This window comes from Columba livia, chromosome 1 (assembly GCF_036013475.1).
Source record: "Columba livia isolate bColLiv1 breed racing homer chromosome 1, bColLiv1.pat.W.v2, whole genome shotgun sequence".
NCBI lineage: Eukaryota > Metazoa > Chordata > Aves > Columbiformes > Columbidae > Columba > Columba livia.
This window is the reverse complement of record NC_088602.1, coordinates 155,305,607-155,327,977: the sequence shown is the minus strand read 5'-3', so window position 1 is coordinate 155,327,977 and position 22,371 is coordinate 155,305,607. Positions and strand designations below refer to the sequence as shown.

The 22,371-nt window shown below is 41.1% G+C and overlaps 1 protein-coding gene and 1 long non-coding RNA gene across 9 annotated transcripts in view; one reads left to right on the top strand and one right to left on the bottom strand.

Annotated features, from left to right (window-relative positions):
• Positions 1-3,572, bottom strand: part of FRS2 (fibroblast growth factor receptor substrate 2) — a 57,949-nt gene extending 54,377 nt beyond the window's left edge. For 5 of the 6 annotated variants that reach the window (XM_065039811.1, XM_065039804.1, XM_065039780.1 and 2 more), the window contains exon 1: positions 3,432-3,569. The gene's annotated coding sequence lies outside the window, so the exon portion shown is untranslated. Of the gene's footprint in view, positions 1-3,431 lie in introns of all 6 variants that reach the window. The other variant, XM_065039787.1, reaches the window with a different exon arrangement.
• LOC110356194 (uncharacterized) overlaps positions 328-22,371 on the top strand; it is a 39,148-nt gene continuing 17,104 nt past the window's right edge. For all 3 annotated transcript variants that reach the window (XR_010467869.1, XR_010467867.1, XR_010467868.1), the window contains exons 1-2: positions 328-523; positions 2,385-3,814. This is a non-coding gene — a long non-coding RNA (uncharacterized LOC110356194). The remainder of the gene's footprint in view (positions 524-2,384; positions 3,815-22,371) is intronic.

Below are 22,371 nucleotides of genomic sequence, written 5' to 3'. Positions count from 1 at the left end.
TGCCACAGGTCTTAGATGTAAAATATACCCATGAATGATAACTGAGCAACATATTCAAACCATCAATGCCATATGAGCTTAACCTCACTGGATTAGGCCAGTATTGAACACGCTTTAAACTAGCATAGAGTGTCACTGTCACCAAAAGAAACAGACACACCCTGCTCCCCTTACTGCTTGCTTCCACCCCCATCTTCGCGCCAGCACAAATGTTTGTGCAGCAAACTGATCCAGCTTAAACCTAACCCTCCCCTCCCTGCCCCTCCCCCAAGTTAGTTCAAACCTCAACCCAGTTCACCACATAACCCTACAAGTATTTGCCTGCACAAAGGAGGAAGCAGAAGAGCGGGGTGGAAACAAGCAGGACGGTGTTTTTCAATGGTGGAGCTGGTCCATGCCAGCTGTACGCCTGTGCAAAGCAGGAGGCTGCAGGCTGGAGTCCCGTCACATCAGCCTCACGGCCTCCGAGCTCCTCCCCTCCCTCTCCTGGATCCCACCTCTTTGCTCATGTGGCCACTGACAGGTATGTGACTGCGAGGTGAGTCGGTTCAGGGTGCTGAGTCAATTCTAAACTAACTCTACCAAAAGAAAAAGTTGCTAGTTTTCGGCCAGTTCAGCTCCCTGAAACAGCTCCTGGTGCAATTGCTACCAGCACATGGAAGAAAGAGGAGGAAAGAGGCTGGGAAGGCAGAAGGTCCAGTTTTGATCACCTTACGTGGAAACACTCGTACACCGCCACATTTTAAATTTAAACTTGCCAGAGCAGCTGAACGTGATTATTTTTAATTAATTTGTTCTTAAGATTAAAGCTTGTCCCATTTTTTTTTTCAGAAATGTAAGCAGCCATAGTCTACTTGGGCACAAGTAGCAGGAAGTGATGCCACTTCACTACATTAACCAATTTCACTCTTCATGTTTAGTAAAACAGAGTATTAGTTACTCTAATGATCCTTTCACCAAATATTCTTTTAAATATCATTAATTTAATCACCTCAGATATTTCCACAGGAGAACATACCTGTAATAAAACCAATGCTGTCATGTTAAGTATTATATTTACTGTAATTTACTATTTGCAAGGAATTTAAACAATGGTTCAGGTGATTAAAGTGGTCTTATAAACCTCTCTGCTCAGGAGTGAATTTCATCCACTATTCAAAAAGTTGTTCTGTTTAAGCTACGAGACCCGATGGTCACAGAAGTGAACAAAATTCACTTCAGTGAGTTCAGAATCAGACCCTCAATAAACATGCTACTTTCTAGCTATTTTTTGCCAGTAAAGTATTGTAAGGAAGAGTACACAGACAGACTGTGAGAAATAATCTTGCTAACTTCCAAAGAACAGAACTTGTTATTGGATCATTAGATTTAGCAGGGAATTATTTCTACGGCAAGGAAAGATATTTATGTTCATCCAGTTAACAAAGAAAAGAAACATAATCATATCAATTCAAAAGGCAAAACATATCAACATCACAGTTCAAGAACTGTGTAACTGAAGTGCAGAATCAGATTCATGCATCTGCAAATCAGTCTTCCGAACTGTCACATATTACTCTACCTGTAAGAATTAGAAATAAGAACAGTTTATTTTGACTTCAACTCACCACCACCACCACCTAAGACAAGACACTGAACTGGAAAGTGAGCAAAACCCTAGAAAGCCATTTAACCAGATGTACATAAAACTGTTGGTGCATTGTTTCAAGGAGCATTTTCAAAGCAATCTTGACACAGAGACAGACTCAGGGAATCTCAGTCAAGGAATAACATTATTAATCACTTTCCGTTTGGAATGGAGTTAGCAGTTTTTGGACTTGAACTGGTGATCTGCACTGATAAAAGTTCCTTTTTAAGTAGGCACAGACTGGTGTGCTCTTCAAATGCACTTGCTAACCGAGGAAAACAGACGATGAACTACCCTGGCAGTTCTGCTGACTTCAACAAGAAAACAGGATGCTTATTGGATCTGAACCCATGTGTCTTAATACCAAATCACTTCTAGCACAGCAATAAATCTTAGAAAAATTAGTTTTTAATTCTCCTGAATAGAAATATGTTGCAGAGCTAGCAGAGCAGATTTAAGGCCATATTAATAATATAGAATGGCTGGTGACATTAACACCATTAAAGATAAAAAGTACTTATTCAGAAAACTTTTTTGCTCATTACAACAAATGTCACTTTACCACTAGCACTTTAAGTAAAAAAAAAAGGCTAACAAAAAAATCAGACTATTCAAAAAAAGCCACAAATGAAAAAACTTTTAAAAAATATAATGAACATCAAATCACAGATGGCAACTTTTTCAACACTTACTAAAATCAACACAGATTTCTACTGTACGTATTAATTACAATAACAGTACTATTTTCAACTCACAGCCCAACAACATTCCTTGTGATTTCTAACCATAATTATCACTTCTCATGCGTGAATGCCGAACAAGATGCAGCGACCAGGAAGATGAGAAAACGCGCTTCCATTTTCCAGAAAATCAAGTTCAGACGGAGAACTGAGTCAAACCAGTACAGAGACACCTTTCGACCTTTGTGATTCCTCAGACCTACCCTTACTACACTGGCATGCAGAGATACGTCAGAGGAAAGGGAGTTTAAAACGAGGAGCAAGCAAGCTAGGTCTCGCTTTCATTCATACACACAGCAGCACTTTGAGAAGCCCGTGCGACCCCCATCCCCTGGGGTGACTCTGTCTGAACCGACCCAGCGGAGCTCTCCATGAGCCTCAGGGCTCGCACCTCCGAAGCCCCCCCCTGGACTTGCTCGGCGACGTGGAGCAGAAAACGCACTCGTGTGGAGAGGCATGTGACAGAAGCAGCTGACCCCGAGGACGCTGCAAGCGCTTGACAGGTCACACACGACGAGCCGAACCGCCGGGCACACCGAGCACCCACCAGGCCGGGTGGGCGGTGGGGCCGCCGGGATCCGCACCCCGCGCCAGACCCGCCTCCCGCAAACCAACCGCCAGGGCAACTCCAACGGCTCCTCTTTTGTTTTTGAACTCACACTCCACTCACCCAGCCCCGCTCTTCCCCTCCCTCCCGCCCCCGAGCAAGGCGGCGATCCCCCCACGGCCTTCCCCGCCCACAAACAACCGCCGGGCCTCGGCCTCCCGCCCCCGCCGTGCCCCAGCCGGCCCCGGCTGCCAGGCAGCTCCCGCCACCGGCACAGCGAGACCCCGCACCCGGACCCGCACCTCGGCCGGGAACGGGACCGCAGGTCCTACCGCGGGGAACGTCCCAGCTCGGCTCCCACGGGAGGAGGCGAGACACGAGGCTGCTCCCGCCCACGGGCGAGCCGGGCCCGGCCCCGGGAGCCTCCGCCGCCGCCCCCTCCCCGCGGAGCCGGCTGGGCATCCCCCGCCAGAAGGAATCGGGGTGAGGGGGGGGGAGGGAGGACCAGCACACCCACCTCCTCCATGAGCCCCGCGCTGGCCGCCGCGCCGAGCCCGCCGGGCCGCCTGTGACGGGCCAGACGGCGGCCCCGCGTCGCGCCGCGGGGAACGGCTGCGCCTCCCGACAGCGGCAGCAACAGGGCCTCGCTCTGGGCCGGACTTTGCCCGCGACAACTTCCGGGGCACGGCAAAAACGCTTTCCGGGGGCAGCGGCCGTTGAACGGTGAGGGGGGTGGCGACCGCCCCGTCACCCGTCCTGTCACCTGGTCCGGCCCCAGCCTGTTACCCGCCCGGCGGGGTCAACCGGCAGGGCTTCTCCCGGCAAACGGCGGGCAGTAAAGAGCGCGGCCCAGAGCGGTGCAGGGAGGCGGCCACGAAGCGGGTCTTACTGGTTTCTCAGGTAAAAAAATAAAATAAAATAAAGAATTAAAGCTGTAATTGCGCGCATAGCTTTGGGAAACATTGGTTCAGTCGGTTTGGTGTGGTTTGTTTTAAATTTCTTTATTTCTGGTGGTTGTGTTGCACGCGGTGTGGGAGCTCCGCTACAGCCAAGGGAGCTGATCTCTTTACATAAACTACGCTACATGCGACTGGAAGCAAAGGTAGACAGAGTAGATATTAAAGCCAAAGATGCTGCAAAAAGAAGTGTGGGAAACAAGAATGAGAAAAGATGCCACACCTGCGCGTTGTGATTTGTGGAAATGCCGGGCGCTTCTGTCAGGCACAGCAACAAAAGGCCACACGCTTGGTTGTACTGTCGCTGCCCGTACGTCATCTTGTCTGACGCCTGTTTGCAGACCGATGCGTGTGACAGGTCTTGCACCAGAACACCTTGTAATCTACAGTTGTAATCTCGAATGTGTAATTAGTGTCCCAAAACATGCAAAAATCAAACACATGGCTCGCAGTTAGAGCAGCCAGCAGCCTGCACAAAACTCTCAGCTTTGTCTGCGATCATGCTATATATGGCTCCCTCTTTTTGTCTGGCTTCTTTGACCTTGCTCTAACTTTTGTCCTCTCTACCAAACAATCCCAAGCACTGAGTTACTTCACAGAACTGCTCTGTTCCTGTATCTTACTTTCTCACAGGTTGTGCAATTCATGTTTTGACTGTTTCAGTTATCTAAAGCCTTTGACAGGGAGAATGGAGAGTCTTGCTCTGATGATAGCCACTCACTCTTCGCTTCCCTAGGCAGTTACTGCTTCATAGCAGAAGTGGCAGAAGCCACTCCAATATTCTCCAATATACTCCAATATTCATTTAATCTGTAGGATGTACGAGAGCTGGAGAAGCTGGAGTCCATGCAGATATTTTCTTTGCATGCACATGCTAGAAAGGTGATAATATCTAGAAGGAAAAGGGTAGAGAGAACACAACTGTGGTTTAATATTTGTACCATTGCAGCTGTTGGCTTCTGTGCATGTGAGTCAGTGCTCAGAGAGCTAGATGGATAAAGCAAAGGGAATGGGATTTTCCTATAGCTGAGTCATGTACTATGCAAAATCACATAGCAAACTCCGTCATCTAACATACTGTACATGCTCATATCCTATCAATGTAATATATCAGTGGGCTAGAAAGCAATGAGCTGCGCTTAAGACAAACATCTGCAGGATTCTTTATGACCTTCAGGTCCTCTGTTATGCAGACTTGCCATAAAGTCTGCTTGGCTCCAGTCGTTGACCTCAGTCTGTGAGTCCACATCCAACTAAGTATTTGTACGTTGCAGTTTTTCCATAGCATTCTCAGCAGCATCTGGATGAGCAGGGAACAAAGCCTCCACATGTCTGTTCTGCTTGGTCTTGGTTATTTATTTCTTTTTCTGCTCTCTCTACCTCTCACCATGCCATCACCAGCTCTTGTGAATGGCTGCATTTAAACCATATGTCAGGATTTATATTAAATTTGGATAGCATAGTGTCTCTTCAACAGTCAAGTTCAATGTCTTCATCAAAGGTGAAGTGCTGTTTCTGTTCACCTGTTGTGCTGGGTCAGCCAAGACCACCCCCTTTAATAAGTGAGCTTGATCTTATATGGTATAGAATACCCAGATGTCCTAGCAGTGAAGAAATTAACCCCGTCTTGACCAGCTGAGCCATTCCACCCCTTATTCTATACCATTTATGTCATGCTCAGGTCGTACATGTACCCACATGCTTCAACTAATTACTACCACCTTAAATACATATACACATATACCAACCCCTTGATTTGTCCTTTTATAAGTTAGCTTGACCTTATATGGTATAGAATACCCAAATGTCTTCAGTGTAGAAATTAACCCCGTCTTGACCGACCGAGCACACTTGTCAAACTGGTCATATTCAGCATTTACCTAAGTGTTATTTTACCTAGCTCACCCAGATTTACTGCCAGACCAATTCTGCATTTAGATACTAGAAGTCTGTGGTGCTCAGTGGCTGCTTTGTGTCTTTCTCCATGTGGTTTTCTGGCTTCTTAGGACCTTGCTGTGTCTCATTCCTGCTGGGAATTTCTGACTGGTCACGTTGTTCCTTCTCTTTTTCACTTCATAGATGCTTTGGATCCATGGCGTATTGGTTGCTGGTCATAGCTACGGTCATTTCTGTCATTCCAGACTGAGATTATTGCAGCTCTGCTCGGCTGCCGTAATGATTACTAGTCTTTCAAAGATCACATAGCTGCTTGCAGACTTCTGCAAATTACAATCTTACGTTGCTTTAAGTCCTTTGATGGCATCTTCATTTCTGTTGCATCTTCCTAAACTTTCTTTAGATCAACTTTGAAGTCAGAGACCTCCTGTGTTGTTTTGCTATAGTTCCTGTTCTCTCTTAAAAATTGGATGCTGGTGCCACCTTTAAAGCTTTTCCATAAGTGGTTAGCCCATGGCTAAAATTTGTAAAATTATTATTTTAGTAGCTAAACATTTCAACTTGTTTGCTTGGGCATTTCTTATATGGTCTTACAGAGTGGCTACTGGGTGTGCTAATTGCTTGGAACAAAAGTAATCATATATTTCACCAATCTGCAATTCATAGCTGTTCTGCACAATTACTGTTTGGAATTAACTCCTTTATTAATAAAAAATTAGAAGGTCAAATAAGTATTTTGGAAATAGTCTTTGAAGAGGAAATAAGCTTGAACTGTGTCAGATATACTATAGCTTGTATTTCCAGAAGTTCTCATTTCACTGTCTTAATGTATTTCAGTATGGATTCATAGATCCCTCTTGTTCCATTTCTTGGATTCTTACAAGATGGGAACAACATTTTGTGGTGGGTTTTATTATGAAATTTGGACTCTACAGGTCAAGTGCTTCTGCCTGTGATCTACATTGATTTAGGCAGTATTCAATTCTGTAAGCAAGAGAGCAGTCCAGTCATATGCAACGTTTTATAATTACAGCAGATTTATCTGATTAGGAAAGCGCTTCCCTGTTTATCTTGTATTCTTTCCTAATGCCTGGGTCTGACAAAGAGGGGATTCTTGGGGAATATGATGCCAGATTCTGTGTTGTGTTTCTGCAGTTTCCTTTCATACATTGTTCAGAGATTAATGGCAACAAACTTCTCAAGGGTTTGCACAGAAGGAGTTACATTTCTTCTCTCCCGGAAGTTTGGAACATATCCCATTTCATGTATAGTTTGTCTTCACAGCAGGGAAGTCTTTTTTGATCAGTATAAATGTGTATCCCCCAGCAGGAAGCCTGGATGTATTTTTGGAGATAGATACTGATTCAGATCCTTAATGTTTCAACTATAAATTCTGCTCTTGAAGTAAACATAAGAGAGTAAACAGTTCCTCTTACAAATGAAACCATAGCAATAGCCTCATGACAAATGACAGAACTTTGCAATCACTTTGTTTTGTGATAAATAAGGCCTTTGATATTGCTATAGGCACCACCAAACCCAGCTATAGGTGAGGGCTCTGTTATAAATATTGTCTTTCAGGGTTTGTGACTCAGCAGTGAAAGTATGTTTCTGATTGAAATGTGGTACAGAAGCTCGTTCTCTGCTGCAAGAGGCTACCTAGAGTGTGGTTTTATCCTGACCTCCTCTTTCCAAAATCCATTTGACACTGTAACAAAATTTATTTTTTAAAAAAAAAGAAACACATTCGGTCTATAACAACATTTCAGGAGCTAGAAAACAGATTTACAAAGAGAGAGAGTTGGACTTAGTGTGTTAGCTGAACAGAGTAGTGCCAGTCACATCACATTCTGCCTCCCCTCATGTGGCATGCTAAGTGGAATGACCCTTTGTATATCAATCAAGAAGTTTTTGTTTTCACAATTGAACAAAGCCCTTGCATATAGTAAGGGCTAGATAGCAGCCACTTATGGCCTGATCCTGCATTTCTTAAGAAAGAACACCTCCTCTGTAAAGTTAGTAGGCTTTTCTTTTTTTCAGAAGGAAGTACAAGATTGAGTCAATAATTTAAACTACTAGTTCACTACGTCATTGGATGCTGTCAAAATTATTTAAGTTGTCAACATTTCAGGTAAATATGAAAATAGAAATTTCAATCCAATAGTGAATAAAGGCATTTTGCAGATGGACATTTTAATTCACATAGTGAAACTTTTCCTGAAATGACTGCTGGAATATGAAAAATCTTCTGCTCTCATTCCTGTGATATCCCGGGAAAAGTGGACCAGAACTGGTCATTCAGGAATTCCTCAGGTGACTGTATTATAATTTGTTTTCCTCAGATGTTTTGTTTTTGAACAAATATACCACTGATATGGTTAAAGGATACATGAGCTCTAAGTAAACATAGTGTGAAGAAGCAGATACTTGTCACTGTGGCAGTTGGTCGGTAGACTTTTAAAGATAATACAATGAGCTGCAAGAACATAAATTGAAGCTTAGTTGTTTTCTCTGACCTGTTTATAGGCTGAGCTTGCTGGCTGAGGTACTAGGTATTTGGTCCCTTACCATTTGAATATTGAAAGCCTGAAAAACATCATTGCAAGTGAAGCTGCCTTTTGGGCCTCCAAAATATAAATACAAATTCATTTCTCCTCACAAATGAATGTTCTGCTTAACCAAATTGAACTGTTTTCATTCCCCTAACAAAGGCATGCAGTTCCTGTAACTTCTTGCAGGCTGTTTGCCAGGAAGAGCATCAATGTATTGGCAGTAGAGTGTACACACATCTTTTTCCAACTAGCCTGTGATAACCAGGTGGGATGTAAATTTAACTAAATGCAGAAAAAAGCTACAGTGTGTTGCAACAGCATTCAAGATCAGACTTTGACTGACAAAAGCAAGGAAATTCCAAGTGAAGATTGCTCCATTCTTATTTCACCCCTCTGTATTTCAGAGTTTCAGGTCCTCAAAACTACACACTTGATTGTGTACAAAACAGTGTTCAAAGAGCCTCGTCACAATGTCAGACTTTTAAAAATTAGGCAACTTGTGCAATTGTAATTTTGACTCTGTTCTGGGCACAAAGTATGATAAATTTAAGTAGCCTATCGTAGACCAGTTTTCTGTTTTGCCCCTTCCTCATTCAGGACACAGAAGAGGTGCTTCTCACAAGAGAAAACAGCTGGTTATTTCAAATCTCTGCATGCGGCAAGTGCCCTTTTGCCTTATTTATTTATTCATTCAATGAACAACGACTTAGGTGTCCTTCAGGCACTTATCATTGTGTTAGTTGATACTTCATTAGCATTAGTGGAATTTTTTCTATGTTTTCTGTACGAGAGAAGAAATACAGTTTCATTTTACTTAGAAGAGAGCATGGATTAGGTCCACGGAGGGTCTTGGTGCTGCTGTGCTCAAATTTGTGGCAGTTAACATTGAAGAACCTTGCTGCTGGGTGAAATCAATTGCAACTAGTTCGCTGTCCAGGTTTCCTGTATGGTACATGGCAGAAGCAAGTAGAGGAATAAATAGGCTTATGTTGGATCCACTATGAACAAGAAGCTGGCTCAGCTTTTCACTGTGAAAGGCCAATTACATCTATGTGACTGAAGTTACAGTGACCAGGCCTGAGTGCTGCAGAATCTTTTAAGATGCCGGGTTTGTCTGTTGTGTCCCATAAGCAGGTGTTACAACTGCTGTTGGAAAATTGGTAGATGGACTATGCGCCTTCGCCTCAGCCTCTACAGCGCTTATTCAGGAATGTTAAGTTAGATCCACACTGCCAAGTTCATAACCAGGACACTGACCAATAGTCCATTTTGCCCACACAGGTACATGGGAGGTGTTTCGATGCAGAGGCAGAGCAGGCAGGCAAGTACAGCTGCAAAACTTACAATTGTATCTCTCAGCACCCTCAAAACTTAGTTGGAAGGAGCTGCTTGCTCTACTTGGAATTTACTTCAGTACACTATTTCATGTTAGATGCCTGAGGGGGGCCCTTTATTACAGAATGTGAACATTTAAGGGGTAGGAGAAACCACTCTGTCCTTTTCCTATAGTTCAGTAATTAGAAACCCCAAACCTCTGCTTGTGGGGGACCTGGTTTTGGTTTCATCCTCTGTTTGTGAACATAACGATTAATATTTTCCTTCGCTCGGGTTGTGCTCTAACAATCATGTGGTTATTACAGCTTCCCTCATCACAGAATCACAGAATGTTAGGGATTGGAAGGGACCTCAAAAGATCATCTAGTCCAATCCCCCTGCTGGAGCAGGAACACCTAGATGAGGTTGTACAGGAATGTGTCCAAGCGTGTTTTGAATGTCTTCAAACAAGAAGACTCCACAACCTCCCTGGGCAGCCTGTCATCTTAGCTACTGAAATTGTTTAGTTGTGACTGTCTGGGCTGGACCTTTAGGAGTAAATTTAGCTTGCTGGGAAGTATATGCTAAAGTGATCAGAGACATTTTGGGAACCTCACTGAAGTAAGAATTTATGGAACGTTAGCACTTCCATAGCTGGAAAGCAACTGGATGAGAATTTTGAAGACTGTCATTTTGAATTAAAGGATTGTAAGTGTTTGTTTTCAGCATCTGAGTCCTCTTACTGGTTTAGTCACCGAGATTTGTCTCAGGTCACACAAGCAAATCAGTGACAGAGAGCTGGGGTGAGGCTTCAGCATACAGACAAATACGTCAGACTATGGAAAAATCAACATGGGTTTTTGTAGAGAAGCTTTGTCATAGTTATGAAGTTCTTTCATGAAACCAACAAACTGATAAACCAGAGTGATATGTTCATTGTAATGATTTCAAAAGAGCTTTTGGCACAGTTCCTCACTAGTGCTGCTAAAGAACGTTAGCTGTCATAGGTTAGGAAGCATGCTTTGTGAATTAGTAACTAGCTGAAAGAGAAGGGTTAATGAGGTAGCAATAAATAGTCATTTTCTTACACTGCTGGAGAGTTACGATTGGACTCCTACAGGGATTCATGCTGGGACCTGCACTAGTTAGCATACTCAGAAATTGTCATGGAAAGAGAGTGAGAAAGGAACCAGCACGTTTTGCTGCTGGTGCAAAGTGCTTTACAGTAGTGGCGTATGAAGCTGACAGCAAGGAGTTCCGAAGACTGTTATTCTGCCACGCAGCATGGATGTTAAATTAGAAGTTGAAATTCAGTATCAATAAATGTAAAGTAATACATACAGCAAAACCCATCTTAATTTTATGCGCCTAGTAGTATGTTACACATCTGCTGTTATTGCTGTAGAAGGAGTCCTTAGAGTCTCTATAGGTAATTCTTTGGAAACTTCATTTCCAGCTCCAAGTCGAAAATAACTGGAATTATTAGAAAAGGAAGACAGAATGAAGCAGAAAAAAATCATGATATCTTTGTGTAGATCAATGGTATGGCCACATCTAGTACGAAGCTCTGGTTTCCCAGGTCAGAAAGAAGGTAAAGGTAGAAAAGAATAATAAAACATAGAGAATGGTTTCTGTTTAAAGCATGACTGTCAACACTTGGACTTTTCTGTTTGAAAAAGACAAAAGTGACAACGTCTGGGTGACTAAGGAAACGTGATTGAATTATATAAAATGGTGGCTTGTGAAAAGAAGGTAGGGAGCTCTCACTCACTTTTTCTAGTAGGTGGCACACAGGGGAAATCATGGACAGCAGGTTTAAAACAACCAAAAGGTCGTATTTTTTTCGGATGCTGCAGAACTGTAGAATGGAGCTCACTGCTTCCAAAAATGTGGAAGCTAAAGCTACCATTACTTTCAAAAAGGGATTAAACTCAAGAGGGATGCAGTGCATTGGCAGCTAGTAAATAGAATAGAATACAGTAACCTTTGGTTCAGGTTTTCCCTAACCAATTATTTACTGAAAACTCTGATTATATATCTAGAAGGATGGTGTTATACCTGACCTGTTCTTTATACTCTCTTCCTGACTGATCAGTCTTGGTCATTAGGATCAGAAGAAAGTTTGGGATACCTGTGTAGTCCCCATGCAATATGACCATTGTGCAGCTCATACTGAAGAGAGACACCAAGATGGTCAGGAGACTGAAAAATGGTATATTGTAGGAGACAATAGAGAGAGAGAACTGAGATTGTAGAGAGAACTGAGATTGTTCAGCTTTAAGCAGGCGACTAAGAGAAGGACTTACTGCTGTTGTTTGTATGGAAGATGAAGTCAGATTGTGCTCAGAGAGACTGAGAGGGAATGGACACAAGTTGAAATACAGGAAATTCTGCTTAGATACAGAGATCTATTTGTTTGTTTGTTTATATTTACCATGGACACAGTCAAACATTGGAACAAGTTGCCCAGAGAAGTTGTGTAACTGCCTTCCTGGGAGATACTCAGAGCTTGACTAGACATGGTCCTGAGCAATCTGCTCTAAGTGGTCACACTTTGAGCAGTAGGTGCTCCCAGGTGACTTGCAGAGGTCCCATTGCAACCTACATGGTTCTGTCTTCTTCAGATGGGTTGTTACCATGTGCTTGTACCCAAAGGATACATTATTCCATATGGTGGATTTGATCAGCATTAACTAATATATATTAAAACTCAGTGCAAGAAAATAGTGGAGACAAGACACTTTGGATTTGCCATCAAGAAAGCAAGAGTCAGCTGTGGTACTTTCTGTCTTGTGTCTTGATAGTAGTCATGAAAGTACTTCATAAAAATGCATCGAGAAGAGGAGCTGTTAGTCAGGGTGCGGCAATAGCAGGAGTCAGTAAATGGCACAGTTGTCCATGCTCACAGTTTTTGGTCTTTACTTCCAATGTCTTCTTTAAACAAATGATAAATAATTAGTTTGTCAGACGCTGAATGGCAGGGAAGAGTACACCCAGTGTAGCATGTGCTGCCATGTCACACGATATGATTGTGTAAGCATGTGTTCTCTGCATCTGGATGAAACGTGTCTCCCACAGGAAAGCCAGTAAAAAGATGTTCTTCTTCACCTTGATTTCTCTACCTAAGGTCAGCGCTTCTTGGTATTTGGGTTAAAATTTTTGAAACAAAGATAGTGCTGTTTGTTGTTGGAACGATAAAGGACTCAGCATTCCGATTCAATATGAACTACGCAAAGCCATTTATTACAGAAACAGGCCTCCTTATATATGCAACTATATTCTAATCACACGTCCACGCTCCAAGCATGGATTCGCTAAATGAGTATCATGGGCTGTCCACGCGCTGGAGTCTCACTGATGATAGGTCCGATGATTCACGTCACGTTGAGGCCATGTACGCCCCTCTTTCTCACAGCAGATTCTGTTCTCAGCTTCTTGAAGCGGCCTTGAGATTCCTTTGAGCCTGACTAATTCAGCAACAAATCTTTATCTATTAAAAACCCCTCCACAGTTCGTCACAGAGTGCTTCTGTTCAACAGCTGGCATGCATGGCACGAGCAAACATTTCAGGCTACAAAAAATACCCAAAACTGCCCATAACTGTTACCTCCTGTAGTAAGAACTTTCATTTGTAAGATGCAGACTCTGCTACAGCTCAGCAGCTGAATGACAGTGTTTTCACCAACAATACTTAAGGAATAAGCTGAGTCTTATAGTTTTAAAGAACAAATGCACTTCAACTTAATTGCAGTCAGGCCTGAATAAAAATTAAAGGGTTTGCATGTCTGTTAGTCTATATGTGGGTAGAAAGGCAGTGAGGTTAAGATAATAGGCTCAAAATGTATTCTCAGAAAACATTTAAAACCACAGCAGGGTGTGATTGTATGCAAATGAGTATTTTTGCAATAGCAGATTAAACACCTTATGGAATTTGTATGGAAAACTGCATGCTTGTACATGATGCAAAGTATGATTAGGCACCAGTGCGTGGAGTTTTTGCCTTTGGTAAAAAATTAAGGCAGATTTAAATCAATCAATGGTTTTCTTAGTCTTTTCACAGTATATATTGTAAGTTACGAACAGTGACTACTAGAGAGAAAGTGTCAAAAACCAACACTACTTTTTCCTTCGGCCTGCATCCTTACAGTGTGTCCTGCTACAGTTTCCAGTCAGATAAAGCACTTTCGTAGCAGAAAGTCTGGCCATAATCTACATTACATGCCAGAGTTATGTATCTGCCTTTCTGAAACTCTCTCCTCTAACACTCAAGTTACTGTGTCCTGTGCAATGAGAGAAATACCCTAGCGTTTTCAAGAAAATTAACTTTCGGTGTGCCCAGGAAGAACATTTAAAGGAACATTTAAAGTTGCAGCCTACATTTTTTCCCCCTAGAAGTGATACATCTGACTTAGCAATATTAGATATAATTGTGTTTGTTTTCATCCATTGTTTTTCCTAGCTGGAGTAGAAAAGATAAAATACATTCCTTCAAATTGACTTTGACGTAAATAGTGAAGTAAATTGGACCCACAGTGACCTTGTGCAGTTTCTCTGAGGTGGATGTATTACTTTATGCAAGACATAAAAGCTTTTCTAAAGAAGTCAGATTGTCACATTGAAAAACAATGAAACACACTCTCTTTCTGTCTTCCAAAACAACTCTGCCTGCTCAGCAGTAAATCTGCACAGGGAACACAAGCTCCCACTGGCAGGATTACTCTTCTGCCTCTTAATCATAATTTGTTAGTGAAAGCAGTGGTCAGAGAAAGTGCAAGATCAACAGTTCTGAACACTGGTACAGCAGGCTTCACTCTCCTTCATGCATGTGCCTTTGTGCCACATAATCCAGAATCACATCTAGAAATGAATGGATAACGGAGCATTGTGATTTATACAGACAGATGAAACTTGGAGGACTGCGAAAGGTATCACCTACCCTTCTCCTGAAGGGTCTCTCCCATGCTTGGGGGGAAGGCTCAGCTTATGAAGCCACTGCTGAACTACTGATCACAGCCTGACATTTTAAGAGAAGAAAAACATAAAATCCAGGGGTTTTTATTTCTCCCCAGTACATAAGGAGTGGGCTTCTTCAGGAAAGCAAAAACCTTCTCACCATGTGGGCAGAAACCACTGAGTGAGGGTAACAGGCCATCCAAGGTGAGGAACCACTCCAGCCCTTGCAAAATAACTTTCAGAATTAGAGCTGATATAGCCAACATAAAGGTCTGTGAAAAGATTTTGGGCATGTTCCCTTCAAAGAGGCATGGAAGAAGAAAAGATGAAGTATGATAAAGCAGAAATATTGGTAATGCAATATAAAGCTGCTTTTGCAGTGCCTTATTTTGGACTGCCTAAATTCACACATAAATCTAGTAGAAGCAAACTACGTAATTGCTTGAAACAAAGGAAATAAAAACAGACTTGTTAATTTAATGGTATTTTAAGCATTAATTGTTTTAGGCAGAAATAATTTTATTTCCCTTCAATTAGGTGTAGTAGCATATTTTTAAAGACAAATCGGGGACAGAACCAAAATGTATACCAACATCATTCTCTCATGCAGAAACATGTATAGGGGAAGTCTGAAGGATGGAGACCAAAGAAGTCCTGCTCATGGAATTTTTCTCAACACAGTTTGATTCGGGTGGGATGAGCTAATGCTACTGTAGACAGATATTTGTCCCAACTGTGTTATTCCAAATGCCTTTTAGCAGGGGGAGAGAAAGATGACACAACGGCTTTTGTGCTGTAATGAAGCATTTAAAAAATAGCTCGTGCTTATATTGAACAACTCCAAATAAAATAGATCTTCAAGAAAAAGTGAGAAAATTTGAAGTTTATGAGCCTTGTGGAAGTTAATTCCACTGCTAAAAAAGCTTCGGCCCCCTCACAGAAGAGAGCTTCATTGTGACACAAGAACCAAACTGGTAACTGTGAACCATAGGTGATCTTTGATGTTTTTTTCCTTCTCTCTCTGTCATACCCTTGGCCTTTCCTGAGATATTCAAATAGTTGCTCTTTGTGTTAGAGCTCAGGGCAGGCTGCGTATCCTGGTCTTATTTAAGACTCACTTGTCAGTGCAAACCTCTGTGAAGCAGCCTGAAGTATTTGTCTTTTTTCGTTGTTGTTGTTCTGCATTCACAATTGCAGATACAAGCTTATTTTGTCCAAGTAATGAAGATGCTCAGAGGTTTTATTCTTAAGTTTTCTTCCCAAGGCTACTTAATTCTGTACCAAACAACTGCATGCCCACTCCAGCCCTCAAATCAAAGCCTTTTTTTGTACAAACGGGAGATTTTCAGATAATTTTGGCTCAAGTCTTATTTCCATCTCCTTTTTTAAAACCATAAGAAAAATTTTCATGTAAGTGACTTCCAGGAGTACTGTTTTTTTTAAAAGAAGCCTATTTTGTTAAAGATGGTGAAACCCACAGACAGCAGTCACTTCACTAATCCACTATAGTCACACTGGATTATATTGCCATGGGATGAGAACTGTACTGAATGCTTCTTCAGTTCAAAGAGAATTAAGGGTATAATTTTAGAGCTGAAAGACATTGTTTACAGTTCAAGTAAAGAACTGCAGTTTATTATACCACCCATCCTATGCTGCCCATTTACATTAAAGGCCTTCAGGCCTGGAGCTCTGCCTGTGCATTTTGCATGTACAGTATTCTCAGGATATGATATAAATAATAATGTATCAGCAGTGGAGTGAATAGCCCAGTGGAGCAATCCACAACTGAGTGAACCTCTCAGATATTATGGAATAAGGCCAGCATTACTTCAAAAACATTTTTTTTCCAGACAAAGTCAGTCAAATGCCTAAATTAAAATCCCACTCAATTGCTTTGATCTTATCAGATGCAGTATCTGTGTGTTCATTTAATAAGCCTCACATGCATTTTATCTTTATGCTTAATTTAAATATGAGAAGCAAACACATTTTATGTAGTTGTTGTTCTCCAATTACTACAAAAGCTTCTTAGCATCTTTGATCATGTGAATGTTATTTCAAATCCAGTTCTGCTTCACAATTACAAAGTGTCTTTACTGAAGTTAGTTGGATGCAATTCTAGTCCAAGTGGAGTAAACCACAATCCTCAGAAAACAGATATGACTACAGAGCAGTAAAGAGATCAGAAGGCACCCAAGTAACTGAGTTGATTGGTGGTGGGATTTTTTTAGGCAGAAATTTCAACTGAAGCTGTAATGGAACAAGTGTCTGACGCAGTGCATCAATGATTTAGCATTAGAGGCAGTTTACAAAATGTTATGATTGTTAAAATACTATAGATCAGCAAACTTTTTTTTTTTTTTTTTGTATCAAGGACACTACAAAAGATGCTCAGCAACAGGTTTCTGGTTTGGGGGGATATTTTTACACAAGACCACAGAGAGATGACACAGGTATAATGGCCGCTAACCAAATTCAACATGCTCATGTGGGGACAGCTGTTAGACAATTACAAAGTGTATTCAGAGTTGTCACACAAACTCGCTCTAGACTGAGGTAAATCTCTGAAGAGAACACCCGACAGCGTCAGTGTCAAATAAAGCTCTTGAAGCAAAACAGCTTTTTGTCTTATAGATCATTTCTCTTTAGTGCTCCTTGTTGAGTGGCGAAGGAGCTGTAGCACAAAACTGAGAAGGAGCTTAAAAATGGCAAATGTACAAAATACAGTACAAGAAAATTATTTTACTGCAGAATCAACAAGAGGGCGTACAGTAGCAATGGCTAGGGGATAAACTGAAAAACATACTTTGTTTAAATTTATGCGCAGGTACCTATCAGACTTCCAAAAGCCTTAGATTAATAGTTACAAAGGAATGCTGGGAAGCCTAACTATCAGGAAATATAAAACATTACTAAAGTAGCCCTTTTCTCAAGTGGCCTTTCTAGTATGGAAATGTGGCTTCTTCATTTACTGATCTATAACTTTCATTCACCAGAGGTCTGATTGAAACTCACTGGCTTCACGAGGACTGAAGGTTTATTTACTGAAGTACTATGCATTTCCAGCTCTAAATGCAGAGGCAGGACACTTGGTAGCATTTAGTACCACACAGTACCACACAGTACCATTAGACAAAGAACAAACTTTAATGAAATTTCACTTTTCAGGCAACGAAACCATGAAAAGTTTCACTGCTTTTCCATGTTAAAATGAACTAGTACCCAAGAGGAGTAGCCACGTGCTGACTTGCGGGCCTGGCAGCTGAGTTCATACCAAATCACTTTCACCCTCTGATATTGCCCACAACGTTCTGTCATGATCCAAGGCAATGCCCATGTTCATTTAACGCTGCAGTTCCTGGCTGTTGCTGATAAGGACTGAAAAGGGAAGATTCAAAGCAAATACAAAGCTTTGCAAAGCAGCAGATGCTTGGATCATTTCCAAACACTACGTAGGAGTGTAGTAGAGTCCAGCCTGTCTAGTTTAAATGTCTATCCTGTGTCTTGCCTCACCATGTAAATGGCTTAACCTGTAGCAAGAAGGAAAAAAAATCAGTTTCTATTTGTCTAATATATATATTTCTTCTACAGTCACTAAAAAGGTGCGTAATTTCTGAAGGCAATAAAAAATCAACTCCATGTAATTTAGATATGTTCATTTACCCTTTTCTGAGGTGGTGGCTTTATTCAGCTCAAAAGCACTCAATTAGTTTTCCCCAATGCCCTAACCACTAAGCGAGGTGATGGTTTTCTTTCGCCTGTTCCCTGCCCAGTCCTGGAGAAGTCTTGCAGAAGTGTCTTGTCTACAAGCTCACTGTGGCCAGCAGCAATGGGGAGAGATCTTGTGTCCTCATGGTTAAGAACTTCTAAAACTGTGAGATGCAAATTCAGTCTTCCTCAGGAATATTTAGTTCCTGGGGTAAATGCTTTAACTACTACATAGACTTCCATACAGAAACCAGGAAATAACACCAAAGTTAACCACAAGCCCCTCAGACCTGACTTTCCAAGATTCTCCATATTGCTTACTCAGAGTTCAGGTGGTTTAGGACCTGAATGGAGCTTTAGGTGGGACAGTTATCACCCTAATCAGGATTGGAATGAAAACAAAAGTGACTTTGATTCATTCTTGCTTTAATAAACGGACAGGAAGAAGGAGCCACGTGCTGGCCCTGCTACACATGGAAGAGCAGAGTGCTGCAGTGGTATTAATTCTCCAGATTTTAAGGCCAAAAGCTGTCACCCTTGTTACACGTATAGAGACATAAACCTTGTTGGTTTTGAAAGCTCTTAATACCTGTATTTACCCAGTGTGCTCGTGCTTAAAGATGCAAGCTTAGAGACTCTGATTTAACTGTGAAAGTTTTTCAAATCTTTTGTTTGGAGTCATGTAACTGAGGTGCAGTTTTGCCTGATCAATTCAGCAGGTGAAGGAGACCTTTCTAACCATATGTCTTACTTCCTGATCCTATGAATAAAGATACTGGAATGTTTCACTGAGAAATTTAGAAGTGTGTTTAATGAAAACTCGTGCATTTTAATAACATTCTAGATCAGAAGTTAAATTTGAAATAAAGGTGAATTGTAGAGTGTGAAAAAAATGTGAGACTTGCCAGACATTTTAGAAGTAGATATTGAAGAAAAACTGCTACTGATCACTTCAGGTGAAAGTATTCACAAAGCAGAAGCCAGCAGATAAGATGAAATCTGTTTCTGTCCTGAAGTACAGAATTCTTCACAACTGTGGCAATAAGAAGTGCCAGCCACTCGTTTAACACATGAACACCTTAAAAAGTATAGTAATTATCAGGGAGGGAGCAGGACAAATAGTGCATGTTCCAATGCTAGTGAGTTCTTTTTATGGCCTAATCACTAGTCCTTCAAGAGATTTTTCCTATGAAAATTGAAATATAAATTTTAATTTTGCATGTGCATTAGCTATTTGCAAGACTGTTTCACTAGAAACTGACTTGATATCACGTTCTAGCTTGAAACATTTTAAAACAGAAATAGTATAAATGTATCATAAGTGAATGTTAAAATAAATCCCAACTAAGTATATTGTGATGCATAAATAACAATAATTTCTCATTGTTGCTATTCTTTTTTTACCATCCTAATTCTTTCTTCTTTCCCTTACTAGACTTAGGCTGTTCTTCCCTACTTTATTCAGGAAAATCAAAAGTTTTGGTATACTTGGGAGCCAGAGGTTCATTCATAGTATTTATTAAGCTGTAAGTAGTCAAAGAAGCTTATGAATTCTATTAAGTTTTTAAAAGTAATTACTTCTAGAAAATCCCGCCATTTTGCACCTGCAATTGAGTGCAAGCAAAGGATGCAGTTCAGAGGAATATCCAAGTTATGTTTTGTTCATTTCTGGAAAAAAAACAACCAACCAAACAAAAAACCACAAACCACACAACGCTAAAAACAACCCCAGAGACCCCAGAGATTTGTATTTGAAAGCTGTTTCCCTTGCCAAATGAACAAAAATTGTGAACAAGCATTCACACTCTTTCTTTTGCTTCCTGGCACGGTATATTCAATTTGCTCACAAGGCTGCTGAACAGTTTCATAACACACAAGATAATTTGGTCATCTGTATAGAAACAAATACAAATTATCTAATCAGATGGTCAAGTCTCAAAGCAAATAAGATCAACCAAAGATATCACAGATCTGCCAAAATCCCAGTAATAAAAATGCTGTTGAGACTGGAGAATATTTTGGACATACCTGCCACCTGGTGTTCGGAAAACAACCTTATGTGTGAAAACAGCCTGAAATGCTCTTAAAACTGGATTCCCCTTAACAAGCAAGCAGACACTGATGTATTTAATGTGGATTAAATGGATAAGCACCAAAAGTGTCTTTAGGTTAGTATTACTACCAGCATCTGTCTAGAAAGAAAAGGAACAGGGTGACTTAACATTCCTTTGAGTCCCATCTCTACTAACCACAAAAACTCTCAAGTACATCTTTGAATTAAGTATATTTACAAATCTCCCATCAGGTAATGGCACTTTTGATGAGAAACCTCCCAGGCACAACCTTATACAGCTTCACAGTCTAACTGTAAACTACAGTGTGCCAAACCCAGAGGCAAAGAAGTTGTATGAGCTGGAGCTAGGTAAGAAAAAGGACTAGCGATAAATAATACTGGGTAGTAAGCAGTCAGGGTTTGAAATTACTGCGATGACTACTAATGTGTTTCAGCTAAACTACTTAAAATCCCAAGTCTTTATAGTGGAAGCAGCAACGGCAATAACTACTAGTTTCGTGTATTTGATGCCTGAAGTGATGGGACAAGAGGAAACAGCCTCGAGTTGTGCCAGGTGAGGTTTAGCTTGGATGTTAGGAAAAATTTCTTCACGGAAAGGGCCATCAGGCGTTGGAACAGGCTGCCCAGGGAAGTGGTGGAGTCACCATCCCTGGAGGTGTTTAAAAGGCGTTTAGATGAGATTCTTAGGGACATGGTTTAGTGCCAGAGTTAGGTTAGGTTATGGTTGGACTCGATGATACTGAAGGTCTCTTCCAACCGAAATGATTCTATGATTCTATGAAGTAAACATTCTTTGTTGGTAAAATTGATGCCAGTAAACACATAAACTGAGATAAACCATGTTTTATCTTTACATACCTAAGGGTTAGTTCAAGTGGGGCCTAAAGGTTCAGTGTAGGCAATTGGACGAATTACTGTGCTGTTCAGTGATATCAAACTGTACTTAAGCACGATGAGGGATTTTCTTTTTCTCTCCTTTGCAAAGCAAATTTAAATACATCTGTGTTTCACAATTATAACTTAGGATGAAACCACAGTCTAAAGTCAGTCTCAGCAACATAAATAACTAGCATTTAAGTTAGCACCCCTGGCAAAGACAAACTGTAACTATTTGTCTGGAATCACAGACAAACTGTAACTATTTGTCTGGAATCACATCTTCTTAGGGCTGCCAAGAATTAAGCAGGGTGTAGCGAGTTTTTCTTTTTCTTCAAGGCAATGGGGGTCAAATGCAACTGTGTCCCTGGGCACCAGACTCCATTTCAGTTCTAGTAACTTTGGAAATGATACGCACTAGAAGGTCAACACTGTATTGTACACTTACAGTGTACACATGCTATGTCAGGTGCTTGTGTCAACAAGTCTTTCAATGACCCATAGGTCCAAACATAACGTGTTAACTGAGAACCATGCAGTTGTTCATGGAGAAAGTAGCTACAGGTTTACTTGTGAAATGCGGGAAGGTGGGGTTTTTTTGTTTGGTTTGCTTTTTTTCCACATTTTATTCTCAAGCCAAAATCTTAAACAGTTTAATTCTCATGAACTTTTCCCAGAATTTAATTATTAATAGAGGACTCAGTTGCTTTCTCAGCATCTGAAGAAAGTATTTCCTAATGAAAACACAGAACAGAATAAGGAACTTTGTAGAGCAGAAGATATTCTTCCTGTTTTCTCTCAACAGTAACTGCTCAGCACAGACGTTAGCGCTATTTTCTTGACTTAGTATTGATGGGGGAACATGACAACTCTTGTACAATCATTACAGAGAGCATGAAGCAGAAGAAAACACAGTCCACAAAGTCAAAAGAAAAAGCTGGGGCGGGGGGGGAACCACTAACCACAGACAAAAATTACATCAGTAGTTTAGCATGTTGATGGCTACTAACAGTAGAGCCAGCATCATTGCTTCCCTAAAGTTGAATACTACACTGATTATTGGATGTTATTTAAAATGTAGACAAAAATAATACTTTAGGCTGCTACAAAAACACTGCATTCAAA